Source organism: Panthera leo, chromosome B3 (genome assembly GCF_018350215.1).
Source record: "Panthera leo isolate Ple1 chromosome B3, P.leo_Ple1_pat1.1, whole genome shotgun sequence".
NCBI lineage: Eukaryota > Metazoa > Chordata > Mammalia > Carnivora > Felidae > Panthera > Panthera leo.
This window is the reverse complement of record NC_056684.1, coordinates 111,119,622-111,131,638: the sequence shown is the minus strand read 5'-3', so window position 1 is coordinate 111,131,638 and position 12,017 is coordinate 111,119,622. Positions and strand designations below refer to the sequence as shown.

Sequence of the window (12,017 nt, the reverse complement as noted above, 5' to 3'; positions counted from 1 at the left end):
AAAATAAAATCTTAAAAAAACAAAACAAAACAAAAAACCACTCAAGTGTTTATAAAGTACTGACAGAAGAACTGAGAACAACTTAATGCAATCTTTCATAACTTTAATACCCAAAGTTTGCTCTAAGTACTTAGCTACATCCAGATTACCAACGGAGCTTGTTAAAAAGGCAGCATCTCAGGACTTACTGAGTAAGAATCTAACAAGATCCCCGAGTAATCTGCACATTAAAGTGAAAAAAACATCATCCTATAACAGTTTGAAAAGGGTTTGAGAGTGTGTGTGTCCAAACTCCAACCTAAAATTAACTAAGTTGATTTTTTTTAAGTTTAAACAGTTTAAAACAGTTTAAGTTTAAACAGTTTGTTTTTTTTTTAAAGTAATCTCTACACCCAACGTGGGGCCCAAACTCCTGCCGCATGCTCTACCAACTGATCCAGTCGGTCACCCCTAAGTATTTTTACTTTGAAAGTCTATTAGAGTTTACTAATAATATGAATAACTTCTAATAATATGTAATAACAATATTTATTCAGCCTATACAATTTGTAGGTACTGTTCTTTATAAAATGATTTAATCCTCAACATATATCTATAAAGTATATAATTTTATGATCCCTGTTTTACAGATAAGAAAACTGAGGCAAGCCCGAGTTATATAAAATAAGTAGCTTGCCCCAGGTCACACAATTAGTAAGTGGCAAAGATGAGAAATGAACCCAGATAGTCTTGTTTAAGAGCTTAAACTTAACTACAAAATAATACTATGTTTGCCAACACCATCCAAAAACATTCTAAAACCATTCAGGAGAAAAGTATAATTACAGGTAATAAGATTGCTTTAAGAATAAAGGGGAAAAAATCATGTGATTTTCTCTGGTGGAAAAAAAAAAAAGATCAACAGAGTTGTGATAGTGTATCATTACCTCAACACTGTTATGGGTCTGTGGCCCACTTAATACAGAAAAGAACATGACAGAGAAGACAATAACACAGGAAGTTGCTTATGACACCAACACAGTCAATATTTTGATAAGTGATAAACATATGAATACTACATATGAGACTATCTCATGGGAGAAATATTTTTGGTAATAATCACTTTATTATCTACATTTGGGAAATAACTGACAGCCCATGTTAGGAGATAATACATTCTCCTCAATGCCTCCTTAATTCACCCCTACAACTGCTCCTACTATCACCAACCATCGCTACCACCCTGAGGAAAGTAAAGTAGAGACGGCTATGATTATTTTTCACAATGAAACAGGAATGATATAAATTTAGTCTGATTTTTCTCCTCTTCTGTACCCCACTGTTCCTAACTTCTCAAAAGGCCCACTCTCTGCTTCTGTCATAACAGAAGTAAAAGTTCCAGGCCCAGTAAGACCCAAAAATTACTTTTGAAGATACTGAAGACAGCTTTTAAAAGAAGAAGTCAGACTGAGGCTGTCAGTTAAAGGCCTACCACTAAGTTGTAATAATTCATGTGAATTCTAAATAGCATAATACAATTGCCAAAGTTCCCAAAGGTAAATAATGTTATTGTACCAGCAAATAGAATAGAATTTATTGTACAGCAAATAGAATAGAATCCAGAATATGCAAAATTATATCCTATGACTATTTAAAGCAAAGCCACAATTTCTAAGATGTCTTAACTTCATTCAACCCAAGCATACTCTTAAAAAAAAAAAAAAAAAAAAAAGTATATGGTACCTTTTTCATTAATAATGACAAAGTTCTGGTGACCTAGTTGCTGAGAATGAACAAAACCACAGACATTAAAAAACAGAGTTGGGGTGCCTGGTTGGCTCAGTCGGTTAAGCGTCTAACTTTGGCTCAGGTCATGATCTCGTGGTCCGTGGGTTCGAGCCCTCGTTGGGCTCTGTGCTGACAGCGCAGAGCCTGGAGCCTGCTTCGGATTCTATGTCTCCCTCTCTCTTTGCCCCTCTCCTGCTCATGCTCTATCTCTCTCTGTCTCTCAAAAATAAATAAATGTTAAAAAAAATTAAAAATAGAGTTGCTTATCCCATAAGAGTTTTTACAGTGGACGCTGGAGCCAGAATGATTTGGAGACTAAAAATACCAAAGCTAATACTCACTAAAATGCAGCCTTCTAAACACCTAAGTTTAAAACTATGACTTGAAGCAATTCATTGGTTCGTTTGGATAAGGTTTTATCTGAAGAATCTAAGAAAGCTGAGGTTCATGCGAAGCACTGCCGGAGTACAACTTAATTTCCCAAAGAATGGAGGAAGATTCCCAGGAAGCCAACACTGACAAAACCCAAAAGAAGCATGTTCTTAGGAGGCAGAGCAGCTGTCAAAAAACACAGAGGCTGAGCATTCCTGATATGACTTTCATTAACTAATATGACTAACAAAATTACCCATACCCAAAACTCCTTGAAAATTTCCATCAGGTTTTAATTATCCATATTAGTTATGTAAATTATTTGTAGTTATTTTTTCCTTCTAGTTAGAACCAGAAAACCACTCTCTTTATCTGTCCACCTATCTTCATAAAGTATGTGTTCTCAGTCTGCCTTCCTTTCCTATCCTATTCCAAAAGGCTACATTTGAATACTAAAGAAAAATATATTTATAAAAAAATAAAATATACATTATATTTACTAAATTTGAGTTGAATGAATAATCACTACTCCTCCTACCCTCATAACATATAAAAATCGTATTTATTATATATCATCTATAAAAATTTAAATGGAAAATATTTACCCCTCCATCACCAATAAAATAGAAAACTTACTGTGTCAAAGAAAAAATAACCATTTAAAAATCACTAGAATCATTTCTTTTTAATCATCAGGAAGAATAAACTTAAAAAGATGATTCTCAACTTCATTGTGGATCAGAATTATATATTAAGGTCATAAAATTGTAGACTCTGGGGCCCATGACCAGAGATTTTGAATCATAAGAGGTCTGAGTTCCTGAGGATGAACCCAAAACTGTACATTTTTTTTAACGTTTATTTATTTTTGAGAGAGAGAACAGCAGGGGAGGGGTAGGGAGAGAGGGAGACAGAGAATCTGAAGCAGGCTCTGTGCTGTCAGTGCAAAGCCGAACACAGGGCTCAAACCCACATGAGATCATGACCTGAGTCTAAGTCAGACACTCAACCAACGGAGCCACCCAGGCACCCCCCGGCAAAACTGTACATTTTAACAAGCTTCCTAAGTGATCAGGATGCAGGTTATCCCTGAACCACTCTTTGATATACACTTAACCTTCAAACCACTGTCAACTTCCCAGCAAGTCCTTTAGGTCTGATCACACAGCCCACTCCTATCTCTCATCTTAACAGCTTCAATTTCTGATTAAACTACACGGTTGGAACTAACACAGAGAAAAAATAATAGCAACCAGTTGTTGGACATATACTACTATTGGCCATGAAGTTCACATAATCTATTACAGACACAAGAATTAAATGATATATGGCACAAAAACAGATGCTCAGATCAATGGAGAACAGAGAACCCAGAAATGGACCCACAAACATAGAGCCAACTAATCTTTGACAAAGCAGAAAAGAATATCCAATGGAATAAAGACAGCCTTTTCAGCAAGTGGTACTGGGAAAACTGGACAGCAACATGCAGAAAAATGAACCCGAACCACTTTCTTACACCATACACAAAAATAAACTCAAAATGGATGAGAGACCTAAATGTAAGACAGGAAGCCATCAAAATCCTCGAGGAGAAAGCAGGCAAAAACCTCTTTGATCTTGGCGGCGGCAACTTCTTACTCAACACATCTCCGGAGGCAAGGGAAACAAAAGCAAAAATGAACTACTGGAACCTCATCAAAATAAAAACCTTCTGCACAGCGAAGGAAACAATCAGCAAAGCTAAAAGGCAACCAACAGAATGGGAGAAGATATTTGCAAAAGACATATCACATAAAGGGTTAGTATCCAAAATCTATAAAGAACTTATCAAACTCAACACCCCAAAAAAAAAGAATCCAGGGAAGAAATGGGCAAAAGACATGAATAGACACTTCTCCAAACAAGACATCCAGATGGCCAACCGACACATGAAAAAATGCTTCATATCACTCATCATCAGGGAAATACAAATCAAAACCACAATGAGATACCACCTCACACCTGTCAGAATGGCTAAAATTAACAACTTGGGAAACAACAGATGTTGGTGAGGATGCGGAGAAAGAGGATCTCTTTTGCATTGTTGGTGGGAATGCAAACTGGTGCAGCCACTCTGGAAAACAGCATGGAGGTTCCTCAAAAAATTAAAAGCAGAACTACCCTATGATCTAGCAATTGCACTACTAGGTATTTATCCAAGGGATACAGGTATGCTGTTTCGAAGGGACACATGCACCCCAATGTTTACAGCAGCACTATCAACAGTAGTCAAAGTATGGAAAGAGCTCAAGTGTCCATCAATGGATAAATGGATACAGATGTGGTATAGATAGATAGATAGATAGATAGATAGACAGACAGACAGACAGACAATGGAGTATTATTCGGCAATCAAAAAGAATGAAATCTTGCCATTTGCAACTATGTGGATGGAACTAGAGGGTATTATGCTAAGCGAAATTAGTCAAAGAAAGACAAATATCATATGACTTCACTCATATGAGGACTTTAAGATACAGAACAGATGAACATAAGGGAAGCAAAGCAAAAATAATATAAAAACAGGGAGGGGGACAAAAACATAAGAGACTCTTAAATATGGAGAACAAACAGAGGGTTACTGGAGGGGTTGTGGCGGGAGGCAGCGGGGAGGGGGAATGGACTAAATAGATAAGGGGCATTAAGGAATCTACTCTGAAATCATTGTTACACTATATGCTAACTAACTTGGATGTAAATTTTAAAAAATTAAATTAAAAAAAATTATGTTACCCAGGAGTGGGTGGAAGAAAAGAAAAGAAAAGAAAAGAAAAGAAAAGAAAAGAAAAGAAAAGAAAAGAAAAGAAAAGGAAAAAGCACTGTGCTCTTTATATAAAACCAGAGCCCAGAACTTAAAAGGTAGCAGAAATTCTCTGGAGTCCCCTGGAAGTCCCTCTAACTATGCAACACACACAGAACCTCAAACAGCAAGAAGTCTAAACATTTGGTAAACCCTTCCCCATCCCTTCTTACTAAATATAAAAAATATATTCCCCTCCTGATCAGATTATCTGGATACAACTGAATAGTGAGTGATGGCTTTTTGCCCCAGATCAACCTGCTCTCTATGTGTGCTATACACATAGAGGGAATAAACTATCTATTTATAATTCAATCAGAACTGTTTTATGAACGTAACAAGAACAATCAATCTTTTATCTTTTCATGATACATAAGTACATTGTTCAGTAAGATAGTCAGTAGCCAACGTGGCTCTTCAGCATGCAAAATATGGCTAGTTTGAACTAAGAAAATCTGTAAGTGTAAAACACACAATGATTTCAGACCTGGTAGGAATAAAAGAATGTAAAATATTTCATTGATATTTTTATGTCAATTAGTAGATAATATTTTTAATACTAAGTTAATATTAGTATGCTAAGTTAAATAAACTGTACTATTAAAACTAATTTCACCTGTTTCCTTTTACCTTATTTAATGTGGTTACCAGAAAATTTAAAATTACATGAATGGTTCACATTATATTTCTATTAGATAGTGCTAGTCTATAAACTAGTGATCAATCATAAGCTATTATGAAACTATTTCTATGTCAACCTCTCATGCCTATATAGCATCATAAAACCTAGTCATTATAATAACCAAAATTCCCTTTCTCGCTGATATGCAAAGTGATTATATTCATATTCAGGTTCCTTCCTTTCTGATACCTTCATTCAATCTTAAAATGTTGAATAAATTCTATAGTATTTCACCTCTTCCACCCTATCTCTTCCAACCAAGTTAATGGCCTTAAAATATTCATCTTTCATCTCTGACAACTATCATACTTGGAGAAGGGGAAGCTAAGAATTTTTCCCCAAAGGGCCTCCAGATTATCTCTAATAGGCATTATGTGGTAGCGTTAGGGTTTGGTATTTAAAACCAAATACCACTAGCGTGGACTCTGCCTCTCATTGTGCAAAGCACTAGAGCTCAGCTCCCTCGTCTGTAGTAAGGATAATTATTATTATCATTTAACATTACATTTTCATTTAACCTAATATTTAATATTAAAATATCAATACAATAAATTGTTATTATATGAGAACAGCATTTAGAACAGCACCTGGAACTTCACTGTTAATAAGTATTAGCTATTATCACTATTTCCTTTTTTGATCTGCCTCCTGAACCTATCATTCTCCTCTTCTGTTTCTGGCTATCCATCAGCAGGTTCTCTTCTGTTTCAAGCCTGTTGTCTATCTAATAAAATGTAAAAAATACAGAACAGCAGATGGAGCAGAAGGTTATTTGATCTGATAAAAACAAAGAATTCCAAACACAAGAGCCCATATAAGAAAGTGTACTTCATCACATAATAGATAGATTCCTTACTATGAGAAACAGTCAAGCCAATTCTGGGACCCTATAAAAGATATCTTCAACAGGGTTGGAATAAATGTTGCTCCCAGGTTTCACTTTAATTGTCTATGTCCCTGTCAAGGTATCCAACCCAGATGTTAAAATTTAGAACCTATCCCATTGACAATACTCATCAAATCTAAAACTGTACATTCTTTGTCGCACTTTGACTCAGCTACTGATTCATGTCTGTACACCTAAAAAATCAACAAGCTCCCACCTGCAACTATTAGAGAGCCCAAGTTTAGACTTTCATCACACTGCAACATAAGTTAAAAATCTGTCCACTCTTACCTAAAGAAAGGCTCAAAAAAGCAGGAGATATATAAGAAAAGGTCAAAATGCTCATTTGTTACTTGTAGCATACCAAGTCTTATGGACTTTGAGAAGATTCAGGTGGGTAGCTCTTTAACTTAAGCCAAAATCTGGGTCAGCCTCTCATTACCCTCTTCATATTCTGTCATACACTGTAGACATTTGCATTATATATTTTATTTCTTTCTTCCCCAAATTACACTAAACGTATCTTACAGGCAAGGACTATATCTTCCTGAATTCTAAAGTCCACAACCCTGGTTCTGATATACTGGATACTCAACTATTTGTCATGCTGGATTGAAAACAATAGTTATAAAAACAGTATCATTTGCCTTTGTGAAATCTTCAGTTTTTAGAACATTTTCATGTGAGTTCATCTGATTGTCTCAACAATCCTATAGTCACATCCAAGACCTGGTCTCCTTTTTCATGAAGTACCTTAACTAAAGCTCATAAATCGACGTAACTAATTCAAAATCATTCACTTGTGTATGTCTTAATAGGAAAACTTTTAGTGCAAGGCCATGATGGTCGTTGGTGACAAAGCCAGAATTGCATGAACTGTATCACACCACACTACAACGTGAGCCTTTTTCAGAGAGAACCAGTAGGGGAAGGAAGAAGACAAAAGCAAAGACAGTGACAACAGTAAGTTTTGGTAATGAGATAAATGGATAGCCAGTTCTTAAATAAAATTAAATTATTTTTCACATTTCATTTTTCCTCTTATTAAAGTTTCAAAGTTTTATTTTCCTTCCTAAAAGTTTCTATTAAGTTTCTTACTTCATATAATTAATCATATCTTCATCATTAAAATTATGCTCAATCTCAAATAAGCCAATCTATGTTTTAAGAGTTATATAATTTGGGGGCCCTTGGGTGGCTCAGTCAGTTAAGCGTCCAACTCTTGGTTTTGGCTCAGGTCACAATCTCACAGGTTCGTGAGTCTGAGTTCCAGTTGGGCTCCTCACTGACAGCAGGGAGCCTGCTTGGGATTCTCTCTCTGCCCCTTCCCCACCTGTATGTACATGCACACACACACACACACACACACACACACACACACACTCTCTCTCTCTCTCTCTCTCTCTCTCTCTCAATAAACTTAAAAAAAAAAGTTATGTAATTTTGTAAATATAGTTTCTTTACTCTGTCTTAATGAACGTATTTAACTATTCATTTGAATTCACCAGTATTCTCTGAAGTTCAATTTTCTCTCTCTAAAAATACCCTACTATATAAGTCCACACATCCTGCTGATATTACCACTTAAACTCATGTGAGGAAAGAACTTGCAGTTTCTCTCTAAAAGCACCTACAATGAGCAATCAATCAACATTAGTTGACATCCAAGATTACAACAGCAAAGTTAACTTGCTACCTTTCGTCACTCCTGAGTTCATATTTAGAATGTCCTATAAATCTGTTTAACCAATGACTTAATGTAATTCAACTTCTTTGAATCCGTTTCCTCGTGTGTAATAAGAAAATTGGTCTAGATCTTTGGAACTTCTTTAAGATCTAAAGAGTTCCCAAGGGAATCTATCCCCAAAGCCAAGAGCACACTGTACACACTGTAGGTTAGCCAATTTGACAATAAATTATATTAAAATAAATAAATAAATAAAATACTGGACAGAATAAGTAAATAAATAAAAATAATTTTAATAAAATTAATTAATTAATTAATTAATTAAAGACTTCCTAAGTCTGGAGATTTAAATCCAACTTTATTTACCCTCTAAAAGTTGATTTCTTAAATTAATGCACATACTTGCACCTTTTCTACCCACTGTACTTAAAGGTAAGAACCATACATTTTTTAACATGGTGGTATATACATATAGATATGTTTCATTTGCTTTCCTACCTGAAAGTGTTGAATTGTTAGCTTTGGCAAAAGACTCTTTGAATTTCCTTATGTGTGATTCAACAGCAAATGACTACAATTTTAAACCAATTCTGAAAATATAACCCTGTAAAATTATGGTTAGAATCGAAGTTACGTTATGTAGCTCATGATCGACATTTCATAACTAACATCTGCAAAAGAGATGGCAATTAGTTGAGACAGTGAGACTGGCCCCAAACCTTGCTCTTAGCCACGGTTTTCATAACCCTTTTATCCAATCCTTGACTAATTGAAAACTAGACCTTAGAATGACATCTATATCCCTAAATCATAAAGCCACAGGAAGAGAGAATCAGAGGACGACCAACAAGGATGTATATTTAACTTCTTGTTTATAACAGAACTTGCTCCAAAAATTAACAGATTTACCAAATTGTTTTTAGACAAGGTTAAAGTCAATTTCCTAATAGAGTAAAATTTGAAGAAATATTTTTGAAAAAAATTTTGAAGTAAAATTTGAAGAAAAACATAGATGTAAGGTTTTGCAGATATTTCCAGTCAACTTGTAATAATATCAACATTACGTCAAATTTAGAATATAAAAACTATTATCCCCCTAAATAGTTTTAGCAGATGCCAGAGTCTTGATAAAAATCATTAAAGTGTGTTTGGAATACATGTATATCTATAAAATTAAATACAGAAACAAGCTGATAAAAATCATTTAACTGTGCATAGAGCAATAGAACTAAAAAGGTTCCAGAAACCTTAATGAAGAGTCACATATAATCATCACATCTGCATGCAGTTAAACATATGGCACTCCAGTTTCGGGAATCCTGAGCTCACCAAAACTTTTACAACTAAATTTGGGTTACTTGGGGTAAGGGAAAGAGATGCGAAAGGAGAGTGAGGAGCCTTTAAAAACCCCTATTTTGACTAAATCTGCAGCTGTAATTACAGCTGTTCTGAAGCTTTCTTGTAACTGCCTAATTACATTTTTTTTTTAATAATAACAACCAAAAGTAGGCTTAACAAACTGACGAATGATAGGAGGACTCCATAGTTAAAAGCTATTTTTTATATAAAATTAATTAATTTCCTATTGTTTTTACTCTGCAACTAATAGATTAAAAATTGTTACATAAGCGCAAGAAGCTTTCTCAACTTCCTTGGGTTGTGGAATTCTCAATTTTTTTTTAACACTGAAAAGTACATTTGAAAGTACACTGCACTTCTTTCCTTCAGTAATTTTGCAGAAACTCTCATTTCATGTTTCTTCTCTTTCACCATGCCATTTATTTTACGTAACTATGAGACGAGTATGACACAAGCTAGATTTATGTACGATTTCAATAAACAACACAAAGAAGCCTTTTGCTATCATTCCAAACATACCATAGTCTCCCCTCCACTCTTTTCCGTAGGGTATACATTTCAAGACCTCCAGTGGACTAAAACTGAAGATAGCACCAAACCCTATATATACTATGTTTGTTCCTATACATGTAGACCTATGATGATGTTTAATTTATAAATAAGACACAGTAAGAAATTAACAACAATAGTTGAAAATAAAACAGATTGTAACAATATGCCATAATAAAAATAACGTGAATATGGCCTCTCTTTCTGAAAATATATCTTACCATCCCTTTTATTGTAATGATGTAAGATGATATAATGCCTACATGATGAGATAAAGTGAGGTGAGCAACACAGGCACTGTGACAAAGCATTAGGCTACTACTGACCTTCTGACGTTAGAAGGAGAGTCATCTGCTTATAGACTGGTTGACTCTGGGTAACTGAAAACATGAAAAGGAAAACTGTGGATAAGGGGGAACTACTGGAACTACTGTATTTTCTAATGGTATATTTACTAAAAAAGTTACATCATGCAGAAAATGAAGTTATACACCTCTTAAGACTCACTTATGTGTTATATTTTAGATATCACTGGCATCCCAGTTAATTCACTATATTGTTATTCGTTCAAAGGGATAACATTTGAAAATCACAAATCTGATTCTAGTCAAAGATGGCAACAAAATCTCAAACTCACATCCTCTCACAGACATATTAAATCTACAGCTAAACATGAAACAAATCCTGCTGAAAGAAATCCAGAGGACAAATAAGAAAAAACATACATTGAATGGGTAGGAGAAGCTGAGAAACACTCTCTCCATAAACCCCACTCCCAGCAGACTGACATACAACTGAGAGGGAATTCACAACTACCAGCTTCTCCCTGAGGAGTAAAGGGTTTCAACCCACATCTAGTGCCCCAACTTTTAAGACTTCTAACTCAGGGATGAGCCCCCAAAACATCTAGCTCTGAAAGCCATTGGGGCTTGTGTCCCCAAGGCACAGAAAACTACAGCAAATAAAGAAACAGTTCTTGGTGGGCTTCAGGGACTCACGGTGGCTATGCGTCTAAGACTCAGAACAGAGGCAACAGACAAAAATGCCCATCTACCAGCCTTTCCTGAAACAGGCCTATTTGGCTACCTTAAAAGGTGCAGCCTTAGGGTAAGGCTTCTCATTTAACACACATCTAGGGATCAGCTGTAATTCTCTCTAGAGACCAAGAAAGCCAGTGGGCACCATCTTTGTGTTCTCTCTCTGCCCAGCTCCCAGTCACTGGTATCTTCCTGAAAGGAATTTGCGTACACATTTGGTGCCTGGGCTTTGCAACTTCTGCCCAAAAGACACACCCTGTGATAGCCCAACTCTGGTGGCCAGTGAGTCTTGCATTAGCAGACTCAACAATCCTCAACAGGATTGTAGCAAACAAATAAATAGTTCTTAAGCAGCTATCTCCCCAGGGCTCAACACACAGGAAGGAGACAGAAACACCCATCTCCCCAGTCATTCCCAGAAAGAAGCCTATTTACATAATTTAAAACTTGCTGCCAGAGGATGAGGCTTCTAATTTAGCATACATCTACAGACGGATGTCAGTCTTGCATGAAAACTGGGAAGCCAGCAGACACCAAATGTGCATTCCCCTAGTAGATCACTATAAATCACAAACAGCTTCCTGGAAGGGGCTTGTACACACATCTGGCACTCTGAGTATCGTGGCTTCTACCCAGGGGATACAATACTTGATTGCTTGGTTCTGGGAGCAAGCAAGGATGGCATTCACAGGTCCCATAAGACAAAAGCAAACAAATAGTTCTTAAGTTTCTTAATTGGCTAACCCCCAGGGCTCAGAACAAAGGGAAGAGAGGGAAACACCTAGATCCCAGTCTTTCCCTGAAAGACACATCTACTTGCATACTTAAAAGCTGCT

At 35.8% G+C, this 12,017-nt stretch overlaps 1 protein-coding gene across 9 annotated transcripts in view; it reads right to left on the bottom strand.

Annotated features, from left to right (window-relative positions):
- The window catches only part of FUT8 (fucosyltransferase 8), a 310,024-nt gene that overhangs the window by 212,712 nt on the left and 85,295 nt on the right, over positions 1-12,017 (bottom strand). The window contains exon 4 of one of the 9 annotated variants that reach the window (XM_042943536.1): positions 10,471-10,524. The exons of the other annotated variants lie outside the window; for them this stretch is intronic. The gene's annotated coding sequence lies outside the window, so the exon portion shown is untranslated. The remainder of the gene's footprint in view (positions 1-10,470; positions 10,525-12,017) is intronic. 9 annotated transcript variants of the gene reach the window in all.